This window comes from Lynx rufus, unplaced genomic scaffold (genome assembly GCF_022079265.1).
Source record: "Lynx rufus isolate CCGP_SWC_20201006 ecotype Redwood Valley unplaced genomic scaffold, mLynRuf1.p SCAF_4, whole genome shotgun sequence".
NCBI classification, from domain to species: domain Eukaryota; kingdom Metazoa; phylum Chordata; class Mammalia; order Carnivora; family Felidae; genus Lynx; species Lynx rufus.
In genome coordinates, this window is record NW_025814856.1 from 143551125 (window position 1) to 143563684 (window position 12560).

General features: G+C 37.9%; 1 pseudogene; it reads left to right on the plus strand.

The window, feature by feature from the left end:
* Positions 1–11553: 11553 nt before the first annotated feature.
* LOC124523465 (60S ribosomal protein L17-like) lies at positions 11554–12102 on the plus strand (annotated as a pseudogene).
* The last annotated feature ends 458 nt before the right edge of the window (positions 12103–12560 follow it).

The window sequence follows — 12560 nt, forward strand, 5'->3', positions numbered from 1 at the left end:
ATAGTATGTCTAGCAAAAGAAAACACAAACATAAATTATCCTCCTTATTTGGAGGATAGAATACTAGAATCGTGACATGTGGGATATCATGATTACCTAAATTATCACCAGTGATGGTACAAAATGAAGTATAGATAGAGAACAAGATATTGGGTGATCAAGGAGCTTTTTATACTTAGTTGCTTTGGTGAAAAATGGTGATTACAAAGATGCTAGCATTTTGTGGTAACTTCTGACAGCACTGGAAAATTTACATGGGGAAGAGAAAAATCAAAGTCTTGAATTCCCAACTAATATCTTAATTAGGAAGAAGATAGTCTTCATTTCATATTTGAAGGGGTTTGTGTCTCCTTTAAGTTTAGGTCAGATAAGACTGAGGATTGAGACAACAAACAGAATTTTATGGAGTACAAAGATTATAATATATGTATATTTACTGAAATGCTATGGAGTCATTGTAAATTTTAAATTTACATACAGGGTACCTGAGTGGCTCAGTCGGGTAAGTTTCCGACTTCACCCCAGGTCATGATTTCTCCATCTGTGGGTTCGAGCCCCACGTGGGACTCTGTGCTGATAGCCCGCAGCCTGCTTTGGCTTCTGTGTCTCCCTTGCTCTCTGCCCCTCTCCAATCTGTGCTCTGTCTCTCAAAAATAAAATAAATGTTAAAAAAAAATTAAAAAAGATAAATTTACATCCAAGTTAGTTAGCATATAGTGCAATATTGATTTCAGGAGTAGAATCACAGTGATTCACCCCTACATATAACACCCAGTGCTCATCCCAGCAAGTATCCTCCTTAATGCTCCTTGCCCATTTAGCCCATACCTCCCCCGCCCACAACGCCTCCAGCAACCTTCAGTTTGTATTCTGTATTTAAGAGTCTCTTCTGTTTTGTGGCTCAGTCGATTAAGTGTCCAACTTGAGCTCAGGTCATGATCTCGCAGTTCATGAATTTGAGCCCCACATAGGGCTTGCTGCCATCAGCACGGAGCCTGCTTTGGAACCTCTGTCTCTTCTTTCTGCCCTTCCCCTGCCTACACTCTCTCTCTCAAAAATAAATGAAACATTAAAAAAAAAGAGTAACAGAGTATATTTTTAATGGAATGAGGAGGTCATAATATCAAAGAATATATACAGTATGCCATCCTTTGCTTAAATAAAAGTAAATAATATATATGCCTTTTCTTATTTTTGTAAAAATAATGGACCAAAAACTAGTCAAATTGATTATCTATGGTGGATGAAACTGATAAGACAGGAAATGAGGTTTTTCAGCCTATACCTTTTGTTTTACATATTAAAAAATAAACTTAATTCAGTAAATATTCAAGTTTCTAGATGTCATAGTCCCAAGCCAGTACCGCTGAGAAAAGAATGATAGCATGGGGAAAATTTGCTTAATGGGCAGGGAGGGGGAGATAATCCTATCATGGACATAAGGAGCCAGACAAAAAGTCATTGGCCAGACATTGGCCAACTAATGTGATGGAAATCAAGGGAAGGAGGGTATTTTCCATTTGATGCCACAGAGAGGGAAAATAATGAATACTAGAATGATCCATTGGATTTGGCAATTAGGAAATAATTAGCTAAAAGATAGAAAGGAATTGGGGGATGGGCAAATGTGGAAGGGAAAACTGTAAATCAAATTAGGAGCTCAACATATTCCTCGATGGCAAGTGTTTCTTCACCATTTGCCCAAGGCTCTCTCCAAAATTAATATATTTGATGAACTGGTTTAATTCTTCAATGTTAATACGAGAGTGGGAGGGAAAAGTAAAGTAAAAATAAAACAAAACAAAAACAAAAATGAAAGAAAGCACAAGAAACCCTCAGATGATAGTTTGAATTAATCTCTTAACAACAGGATTTGTTTCAGTTTTTCTTTGTTTCTCGATGTTCAAATCCGAGTCTTTTGCAGGGAAGCATGTCCAAGGCTACAACAATCCTCCAAAGGCCCTGCACTGGAAACCCTTTCAGGATGTTTTAGTCATTTTTCCATACAAAGTATGCTTTGCCTCTGAGCCCATTGTTCAAAATGTCTATTGCTCTTCAGGTCACAGAGGAGCAAATCTTTTAAAATGGCCATGCTAGCTTAGCCCGTGGAGAGGAAAGTCAACATATAAGAAGTTCAATTACTGTGAATTTAAAACAAACAAACAAAAAATACATCTTTCTGAAGTCATGGTTATGTTCAACTACAATGTGTCCACATTTCAAAAATGGTATTTTTCTGTTTTAAATTTGCCATCATTGCAATCCTGCTGCTCTCCCAGGGGCTAAGCCGGTGCTACCAATCGCACTGCTCTACTCTGCTGTGACCAGAATAGTCAAGGTCATTTCACATGGACTTTCCATAAGTAGAGCCACACCTGTACAAACAAAAAGCTCTTCATATATGAACACCAAAATAAAGGGTGCTGATGAGGATATAGAGAAAATAGATGATAGATTGATATGTGCAGCACACATGGATGGACAGACAGGAGGGAGAGAATTAATGCTATTGGAAGCCCTCATAAGAGTGGAAACTATAAGGTTTGTTTGTTTGTTTTTTTTTTCTTTTCTCATGAAATGGAGGAAGCAAAAACCTAGAAGTCATGTTCCATTCAGAGCTCAAGCATGGTCCCCACACTTGTGACATTTCAGGAAACTATAAAATCTCTAGTTTCTAGTGCCATCGTCCCAAACAGTTTTATAGTTCTGTACCAAATCTTTGACATTCCCAAGAATCTTAACAGTAGCTCTGTGATATTCACAGAAAGAAGCATAAGTAAAAAAATTTGGTCTTGCCTGAATTTCAGTCATTCTATGCAAGTTTTAAGTAGTTAGAATGCCCATGTAACTTATCTCACAAATTGAGCTACTTTTGAGAAAGAATGAACTGCAGGGAACAATTGCTCAAATAGGCAGGATTCTGGAAAGACAAAGATAAATCTGAACTGTCCTAGGTAAACCAGAATATATAGTTACCTAATCTATAGTCTGATCTGTGCACACAAACTCAACTGGGAAGAGTCTTAAAAAAATTAATTTTCTAACTGTGTTTTACCATATCTAAAGCATGTTTGGGGATTGGGTAGAAATCTGCCTGTATCTATTGTCCGTATTTTCAGAGTTTCATTTAAGATTTTCAGTATCTTATAGAGCTTTTTTATTTATTCTTGTGGCAGTTCAAATTACAACATCTTGTTTGAAAACAATAATTTTCAAATTTTTCTAATTTCCATTTCTTCTTTGAGCCTCCAGCATTTGTGTGTGTTTGTGTATGTGAGAAACACCTTAAATTCTAACCCATGGTAGCTATAGTCCCTACCTCTTCCAGAGGAGGAATTGCTTAGACCATTAAAGTCTCTGTCTGTGATAAGGATTCTTTTTGTCCCTAAATGTTCAAAGGAAGTATCTCCATTAGTAGATCAGTGAAATGAAATTTAAAATGTGCCTTACGTGTATATCCCCGCAGTTCAAGGAGGACATCATAAACCTTTCAAAAGAATATCTTTGTTAGGAAACTTGAATATAACAGAATATAAATAGAATGTCTTTTTGGTAGTTTTTTTTTTGTTGTTGTGTTTTGCTTTGCTTTGCTTTCTGTCCCGTTTCTTCTGTTCTCTTTTCTTCTCCTGCCCTCTCCTTGTTCATAATCCGTTAAGGTTCAATAAATACCTATCTTTCCTATTTTGGTAATATCTGTTTTTCTTTTTACTTAATATTATATCACCTTAACGTTCTCTCTGTAGTGCTTTGAATATTGCATGTTGATTTTCTCTATATTTTTCTCTTGAAACTACCAAATTTCTTCTATTTGGTTTGTCTGTTCAGATCTACAAGAACTGTTAATTGAGTGTACATGTTTTTGACTCTCTTTCTCCAAAATTAAAAGGTATATCTCAATAGCTTCCTGGATTGCAGCTTCTTCTTTTAAAAAATATTGTTTTTAAATTTAATGTTTATTTATTTTGAGACAGAGAGAGATAGAGCACGAGCAGGGGAGAGGCAGAGAGAGAGGGAAACGCAGAATCTGAAACAGGCTCCAGGCACTGAGCTGTCAGCACAGAGCCTGACGCGGGGCTAGAATTCAGGAGGCTGTGAGATCATGACCTGAGCCTAAACTGAATGCTCAACCAACTGAGCCACCCAGGCGCCCCTCTAGCTCCTTCCAGAAGAGCAATATCAGGATGAGCTCTAAGATACTGTCTCTTTCCCTCTTTCAACTGTAATCTGCTCTCTGCCATTGTAAAAGACAGGACCACCATAGAAAATAGGTATCAGGCTCAAATTACGATAACATAATAATAATTTACAAGGGATGATCTATAAACACTTTAGGCACAAAGTGTACCATGAAGGACAGTTCAGGACCCCAGGACTAATAACGGTGGACAGTTACACATTTAAACCTAAATGGATGAGGAGACAGAGTGACTAATAGAAATTAGAAAAATAGAGTGTACTGTTAATACTCCAAAGCCCAAATTAATGAAGGCAGAATCATATGGAGAGGACCAACTTGAGAGAGGGCCAAACTGTGACCTTCAGCAAAAGGATAGAGCCAACCTAAGGAGAGCAAAAGAGAAGAAATCAGGATTTTATACAATCTTATATCACTCAGTAATTATTCTCCTTCCCTCTGCTCTCTTTGTGGGGCTCACTATTGACTGAATTAGAACTGAAACCAGACAACACAGAAGCCCTTTCATACAGCCTACACAAGTCAGTCTCCCAAGACAGAGAGCAAAATGGAAAAAGGTGGGAAGTGGTTCTGAGGGACAAATGGAAGATGATTGCAACCATCTATGCCTTTTACCCTTCAGTAATCACCCTCTCCTTTGTGTGGCAAAACATTTGTGTCTCAGTCACAGATGAGTCACAAATTATCATCAAGATATAACATCATCTTTATTGTAATAAATAATACATTTATTATAATGTATTATAATTTTAAAAAACTGAGAAAGCATTAGTCACAGCAGGTATTCTTACTTTCTTTTTTCAAAAAGCATGTCTTCTGGTCAAAGGCACTATTATAAGAGATGCCACAGCTGTGTCTAAAGCATTCATAAGTGAAAGAAAAAGTAGTACTCATAGAACCACTACAGAGAGCAAATCCATACCCGGAATATATATATGTGTTCTGGTAACAGTAAAGTGCCACGTTTCTGTGAGAGAAGGCGTAAAACCTAACACATCTGCCATTGTCAAGCACTTGTTTTCCCCCAGAGAATGGTGATAGGGAAGGAGTCAGCATTTGCCTCTGCTACTAAAGGGTTGAGTACTCAAGCAGATTCTTCTTTCACGTTAAATGACCAACTGTATTTACCACCAAAATTGTGCCAACTGGGAAATTTTCCCTTCCAAGTTTTAGTATAAGATCACTGCTACGTCTAGTGGTAATACGAAAGCCATCGACCTCGGCGTGGGCCAGAATATCAGGAAGGTTTACCCGTAAACCGTGCCGCTGCTTTTTTATGTGTTAACTGGCCATGAGATTAGTAAAGTAGTAACTCTGGGAGTCTATGTTCGAATTCTTTGAGGCTTTCTAGATGTTCCTACAGTATAGCTCTTTGCCTTAGATCTTCCAGTATTTTTGGATCCAAGTGGTAAGGTATGTTGACCGCAATCTGGACCTGCCGCAGAAATTTGTGCTCCGGGTTTCAATCATAATTGTCCTCCATAGGGTTACTTAAAATATAGGCAGAGAAGGATAACCAGATGTAGAATTTTCTGTTTCTGAAACCTGAGAGGTCTCATGGAACACTGTGCCTCCTTCTTTTGATGGGTGATGTAAAGTGAAGCAAGGTTTCCCTTACTTTAATAGGCAACATCCCTAAATACTCTATACCATGGATCTCTAGACACTTCACCAATAGGGTAAGTCTTAAATTTTTGAGGGTTTATTTACCACACTCTTGGAAACATCGAACAGTAAAACATGTAGGATTCCTGCTGCTTACTAAGTTACTGGATCCAACTAACATAAAGCAATGTAATTGATCAGCAAGTTGTTATGAGGGATGTCAAGAAGACTAAAAGTCCTCTACATAATATTATAAGACCAAGACAATAAAGATGTCCTATTGTCATTGCTACATAATGGAAACTGCTTCTGATTTTCTTTACTTATGGTAACGTAATCAATAGCATTTGGCTGGTCGGTCACTACATACCAGGTGCCAGGGCTCTGAGTATTTTCCCCAATAAAATATTGTATCCAGTATGGCAGCTGCAATTGGCATTACTATCTCATTAAGTTTATGAAAACCTACTCTGAACTTCCCAAACACATTGGACTTTACACAGGCCAGGCAGGTGATGTAAATGGATTCACCATCCCTGCATCTTTCAGATATTTTTATTTTGACTTACTTTTGACAAGGGTTGGTGGTAGTTCCAGAGATTTTACTTGTCCCTGTCTGCCATAATGACTCTCACTTCACAAGCCAGGAAAACAATACAAGGAATCTGTCAGTTAAAACCTATTTCCTCTATTCATTTTGAAATAACCACAGGCTGGGTTCAAAATGACTGTCTCCTCTTGAAGCTGGTTATGACAGGAACTGTGGGACCCACAGCCATAGATGACTTCCAGTGCCCTTGTATAATTTCCTCCCCTTGAATGATGGTGGAATCTGTAACTTGAATCTCTAAGCAATTGAATATGGCAAAGATGATGGGATACCACTGTCATGTTTTATGGTAAAGGAGAAGGGATTTTACAGGTGCAGTTAAGGTCCCCAATCATTTCTTGACTTCAAGTTATACTCTCTTAACTTAGTGAGTCCTTTATAAGAGGGCACAGGGCTTCCTTAAAGCTAGGACTCAAAGAAGAAAAGGTGTCCTCTCTCCCTCCCTCTCTCTCTCTCTTTCTGCCCTTCTCCTTCTCTCCTCCCCTTTCCCTCCTTCCCTCCCTCCATCTTTGCCATGGATTCTATAGCCATTATGAAATGTATTCTGCCAACAACCTGAGGGATCTTGGAAGCTTGGAGCTTGGCAGTTAAGCCACCACCTTGATTCCAGTCTTGTGAAACTCTGAGCAGGAAATGAAGAACCCAGCTAATCCACATCCAGACTTTTAATCTATAGAAACTGAGATAATAGATATTGTTTTATTGTTTTAAGCTTCTGTCAGTGGTAAATCATTTCACAGCATGGAAAACTAACATAGGAACTCCTACTATGGTTGAATAGGATTTCTCACATTTTTGGCCAGATCTTGTCCGGGATTGTCCTACGCCATTGTAAGATGTTTAGAAACATCTCTGGCCTCTATTAATTAGATTATAGTAGCACCTGCCGTCCCAGTGTGATAGCAAAAAATGTCTGTAGACATTGCCAAATGTCCACCAGGGGACAAAAGCCACCCAGTTTCCAAAACACTGGTATAGAAGCAACAAGAAGTGATAGGAATTGGTTCTTAACAGAATCAGGATGCTCCTGTGAAGTTGTGCAACAATCATCAAAAATGCAATTATTAGAAGGATTTTATAGGTAGATAATATAAAGTGTTGCCTCCACTAGCAAATAAGTCAGGGAAATGTAAAATTTCAAAGTTTTCCATCTTGTTCATATCTTTCCATAAGACTCTATTCCTTGGGATCATACAGCTTCACCAACAATGCCTTTACTTCAGGCTTAGAAGACTTTTGGTCTTCCCATCCAATCAGATTTTATAGAGCATTTGAGAAAATTAAAAACAACGATATCACAACTGCTATCTTTCTTGAATATTTTATATACAAATTTAATATCAAATTTCTTTTTTTTTCACTTTAAACTATGTATTTATTAGAAAGCTATCAGGAAAAAAAAAGTTAATCTCCTTATCAAAAATGCAAATATATTTGGTGTCTAGGTGGCTCAGTTGGTTGAGCATCTGATTTCAGCTCAGGTCATGATCCAGGGTCACAGGATCGAGCCCTACATCAGACTCCATACTAAGCCTGATGAAAAGGTATTTTGAAAATGAAAAGGTATTTTGTTCAGAGTGAAATGGTAAAATTTTTCTGGAAAATAGTTTGACAACCCACCTCAAGAGCCTTAGAAATATCTTTATCTTCTCACTCCTAATTTTATTTCTTTTTTTTTAATATATGAAATTTATTGTCAAATTGGTTTCCATACAACACCCAGTGCTCATCCCAAAAGGTGCCCTCCTCAATACCCATCACCCACCCTCCCCTCCCTCCCACCCCCCATCAACCCTCAGTTTGTTCTCAGTTTTTAACAGTCTCTTATGCTTTGGCTCTCTCCCACTCTAACCTCTTTTTTTTTTTTCCTTCCCCTCCCCCATGGGTTTCTGTTAAGTTTCTCAGGATCCACATAGAGTGAAACCATATGGTATCTGTCTTTCTCTGTATGGCTTATTTCACTTAGCATCACACTCTCCAGTTCCATCCACGTTGCTACAAAAGGCCAGATTTCATTTTTTCTCATTGCCACGTAGTATTCCATTGTGTATATAAACCACAATTTCTTTATCCATTCATCAGTTGATGGACATTTAGGCTCTTTCCATAATTTGGCTATTGTTGAGAGTGCTGCTATGAACATTGGGGTACAAGTGCCCCTATGCATCAGTACTCCTGTATCCCTTGGATAAATTCCTAGAAGTGCTATTGCTGGGTCATAGGGTAGGTCTATTTTTAATTTTTTGAGGAACCTCCACACTGCTTTCCAGAGCGGCTGCACCAATTTGCATTCCCACCAACAGTGCAAGAGGGTTCCCGTTTCTCCACACCCTCTCCAGCATCTATAGTCTCCTGATTTGTTCATTTTGGCCACTCTGACTGGCGTGAGGTGATATCTGAGTGTGGCTTTGATTTGTATTTCCCTGATAAGGAGCGACGTTGAACATCTTTTCATGTGCCTGTTGGCCATCTGGATGTCTTCTTTAGAGAAGTGTCTATTCATGTTTTCTGACCATTTCTTCACTGGGTTATTTGTTTTTCGTGTGTGGAGTTTGGTGAGCTCTTTATAGATTTTGGATACTAGCCCTTTGTCCGATATGTCATTTGCAAATATCTTTTCCCATTCCGTTGGTTGCCTTTTAGTTTTGTTGGTTGTTTCCTTTGCTGTGCAGAAGCTTTTTATCTTCATAAGGTCCCAGTAATTCACTTTTGCTTTTAATTCCCTTGCCTTTGGGGATGTGTCGAGTAAGAGATTGCTATGGCTGAGGTCAGAGAGGTCTTTTCCTGCTTTCTCCTCTAGGGTTTTGATGGTTTCCTGTCTCACATTCAGGTCCTTTATCCATTTTGAGTTTATTTTTGTGAATGGTGTGAGAAAGTGGTCTAGTTTCAACCTTCTGCATGTTGCTGTCCAGTTCTCCCAGCACCATTTGTTAAAGAGACTGTCTTTTTTCCATTGGATGTTCTTTCCTGCTTTGTCAAAGATGAGTTGGCCATACGTTTGTGGGTCTAGTTCTGGGGTTTCTATTCTATTCCATTGGTCTATGTGTCTGTTTTTGTGCCAGTACCATGCTGTTTTGATGATTACAGCTTTGTAGTAGAGGCTAAAGTCTGGGATTGTGATGCCTCCTGCTTTGGTCTTCTTCTTCAAAATTACTTTGGCTATTCGGGGCCTTTTGGGGTTCCATATGAATTTTAGGATTGCTTGTTCTAGTTTCGAGAAGAATGCTGGTGCAATTTTGATTGGGATTGCATTGAATGTGTAGATAGCTTTGAGTAGTATTGACATTTTGACAATATTTATTCTTCCAATCCATGAGCAGGGACTGTCTTTCCATTTCTTTAAATCTTCTTCAATTACCTTCATAAGTTTTCTATAGTTTTCAGCATACAGATCTTTTACATCTTTGGTTAGATTTATTCCTAGGTATTTTATGCTTCTTGGTGCAATTGTGAATGGGATCAGTTTCTTTATTTGTCTTTCTGTTGCTTCATTGTTAGTGTATAAGAATGCAACTGATTTCTGTACACTGATTTTGTATCCTGCAACTTTGCTGAATTCATGTATCAGTTCTAGCAGACTTTTGATGGAGTCTACCGGATTTTCCATGTATAATATCATGTCATCTGCAAAAAGCGAAAGCTTGACTTCATCTTTGCCAATTTTGATGCCTTTGATTTCCTTTTGTTGTCTGATTGCTGATGCTAGAACTTCCAGCACTATGTTAAACAACAGCGGTGAGAGTGGGCATCCCTGTCGTGTTCCTGATCTCAGGGAAAAAGCTCTCAGTTTTTCCCTGTTGAGGATGATGTTAGCTGTGGGCTTTTCATAAATGGCTTTTATGATCTTTAAGTATGTTCCTTCTATCCCGACTTTCTCAAAGGTTTTTATTAAGAAAGGGTGCTGGATTTTGTCAAAGGCCTTTTCTGCATCGATTGATAGGATCATATGGTTCTTCTCTTTTTTTTTGTTAATGTGATGTATCACGTTGATTGATTTGCGAATGTTGAACCAGCCCTGCATCCCAGGAATGAATCCCACTTGGTCATGGTGAATAATTCTTTTTATATGCCGTTGAATTCGATTTGCTAGTATCTTATTGAGAATTTTTGCATCCATATTCATCAGGGATATTGGCCTGTAGTTCTCTTTTTTTACTGGGTCTCTGTCTGGTTTAGGAATCAAAGTAATACTGGCTTCATAGAATGAGTCTGGAAGTTTTCCTTCCCCTTCTATTTCTTGGAATAGCTTGAGAAGGATAAGTATTATCTCTGCTTTAAACGTCTGGGAAATTTAATATCAAATTTCATTGACTTCTGAAAAGATCATGCTAATCAGTTAGAATAAGTTTTACTTCCAAACTTTATCAAAATATCATAAATGTTTTACATTTTTAAGTAGTTTGACAAGCAGTACTATCTGGGGATGACCCAGGAATATAATGTTACCTGAACAATGGGCCAACTGCAACCTGGGACCCACTTCTCAAAGAAGCAGATATACCCAAACTCTGCTTCTCTCCAAGGTCTAGTGTCTTCCTTCTCCTGGTTGGAGGTGCTGTTCCTGAACCCAACTTCCCATGGGTCCCAAAGCACTCCAGGTAATGGGTAGATGTCTTTCCCAGGCAACAACTCTAAACATCTGGAATTACATTGAGACTGCTTGGAGCCCCAGTAATCTTATCATTCCCAACTGAAAAAGTTGTCTTCTAAGAAGGTAAAGGTCATAGGATACCCCTTTCTACTATGAAAAGTGAAATGCAGTGAAGTCACTCCATATCCAAAAGTTCCTTGATCTTGTATGCTTTTCAATGTGACTAATGAGAGGATTGGGAAAAATGTACCTTCTCTTCTTATTGAATACCTGCATTTAGCATTCCCCCTGGTAAAATCAGTTCTTTATTTCATACTGTGTGTTGTGAATTGGCCTGATATATAACAGAGGGTGACCACAAAAAGATCCACTTTGCACAACATTTAGGTAAATATCCAAAATAATTTCCAATACTTTATAAACAGATAAAATAAATCCTTCTTTATTCAGATTGGAAATATGACTTAAGTTCAACAGGTTCTCTCTATATATTGTCAGTAATCAAATGTTCAAGCAGCTCTTCCTGTAAATGACCTGAGGTGATTTCTGAAAATGGTTTGCTATTCACCTGACCCAGAAAATCCTACAAAATCATGCAAATCAAGAGGTTCACATCTTTGTGTTCACTTTAAGAACACACTTGAAACTTCCCAGGCCATCAAGGGTATATGCATATCCAAAAAGCCGCTAAGTATCTGAAGGATGTCACTTTGCAGAAGCAATGTATACCATTCTGTCGCTACAATGGTGGAATTGATAGGTGTGCCTAGGCTGAACAGTCGAGCTGGACACAGGGTCGGTGGCCAAAAGAGTGCTGAATTTTTACTGCACATGATTAAAAATGCAGAAAGTAATGATATACTTAAGGGTTTAGATGTAGATTCTCTGGTCATTGAGTACATCCAAGTGAACAAAGCCCCCAAGATGTGGCATAGAATTTATAGGGCTCATAGTCAGATTAACCCATACATGAGCTCTCCCTGCCACGCTGAGATGATCCTTACTGAAAAAGAGCAGATGATTCCTAAATTAGAAGAGGAGGTTGCACAGAAGAAAAAGATATCCCCGAAGAAATTGGAGAAACAAAAACTTACAGCCTGAGAGTAAATTCTGTATAAAATAAATGCAAATAAAAGTAAAAATGGAAAAAAAATGTTCAAGCAAACCCTTATGATTTTTCACTGAATTGTAAACTCTCCAGTGAAAATATATATGGTATGTACAAATAAAGAGTGTAGTGTATTCTCCTACTCTGTACTCCATATATGACGTATATATATTACATTTTTTTACATTATAAATACACTGCAATATAGAGATATTTTATATAGATATCTTAACAGACTAAGCTATGGAAACAGCTTTAACTTTGCTGGCATATTATTGACAAATCAGAAATATAATTGCCTTTCTACAGTTTCTAATCTTAGCAACTTAAACATAAATTGTTCTCTATTCAGTGATGGAAAATGAACTCTAATAAGTGAATTGTACAGGCATTACAGATTGGCAAAAGCAAGTATCGTTTTTGCTATGTCAACTCTATTCTGTCTTTGTAT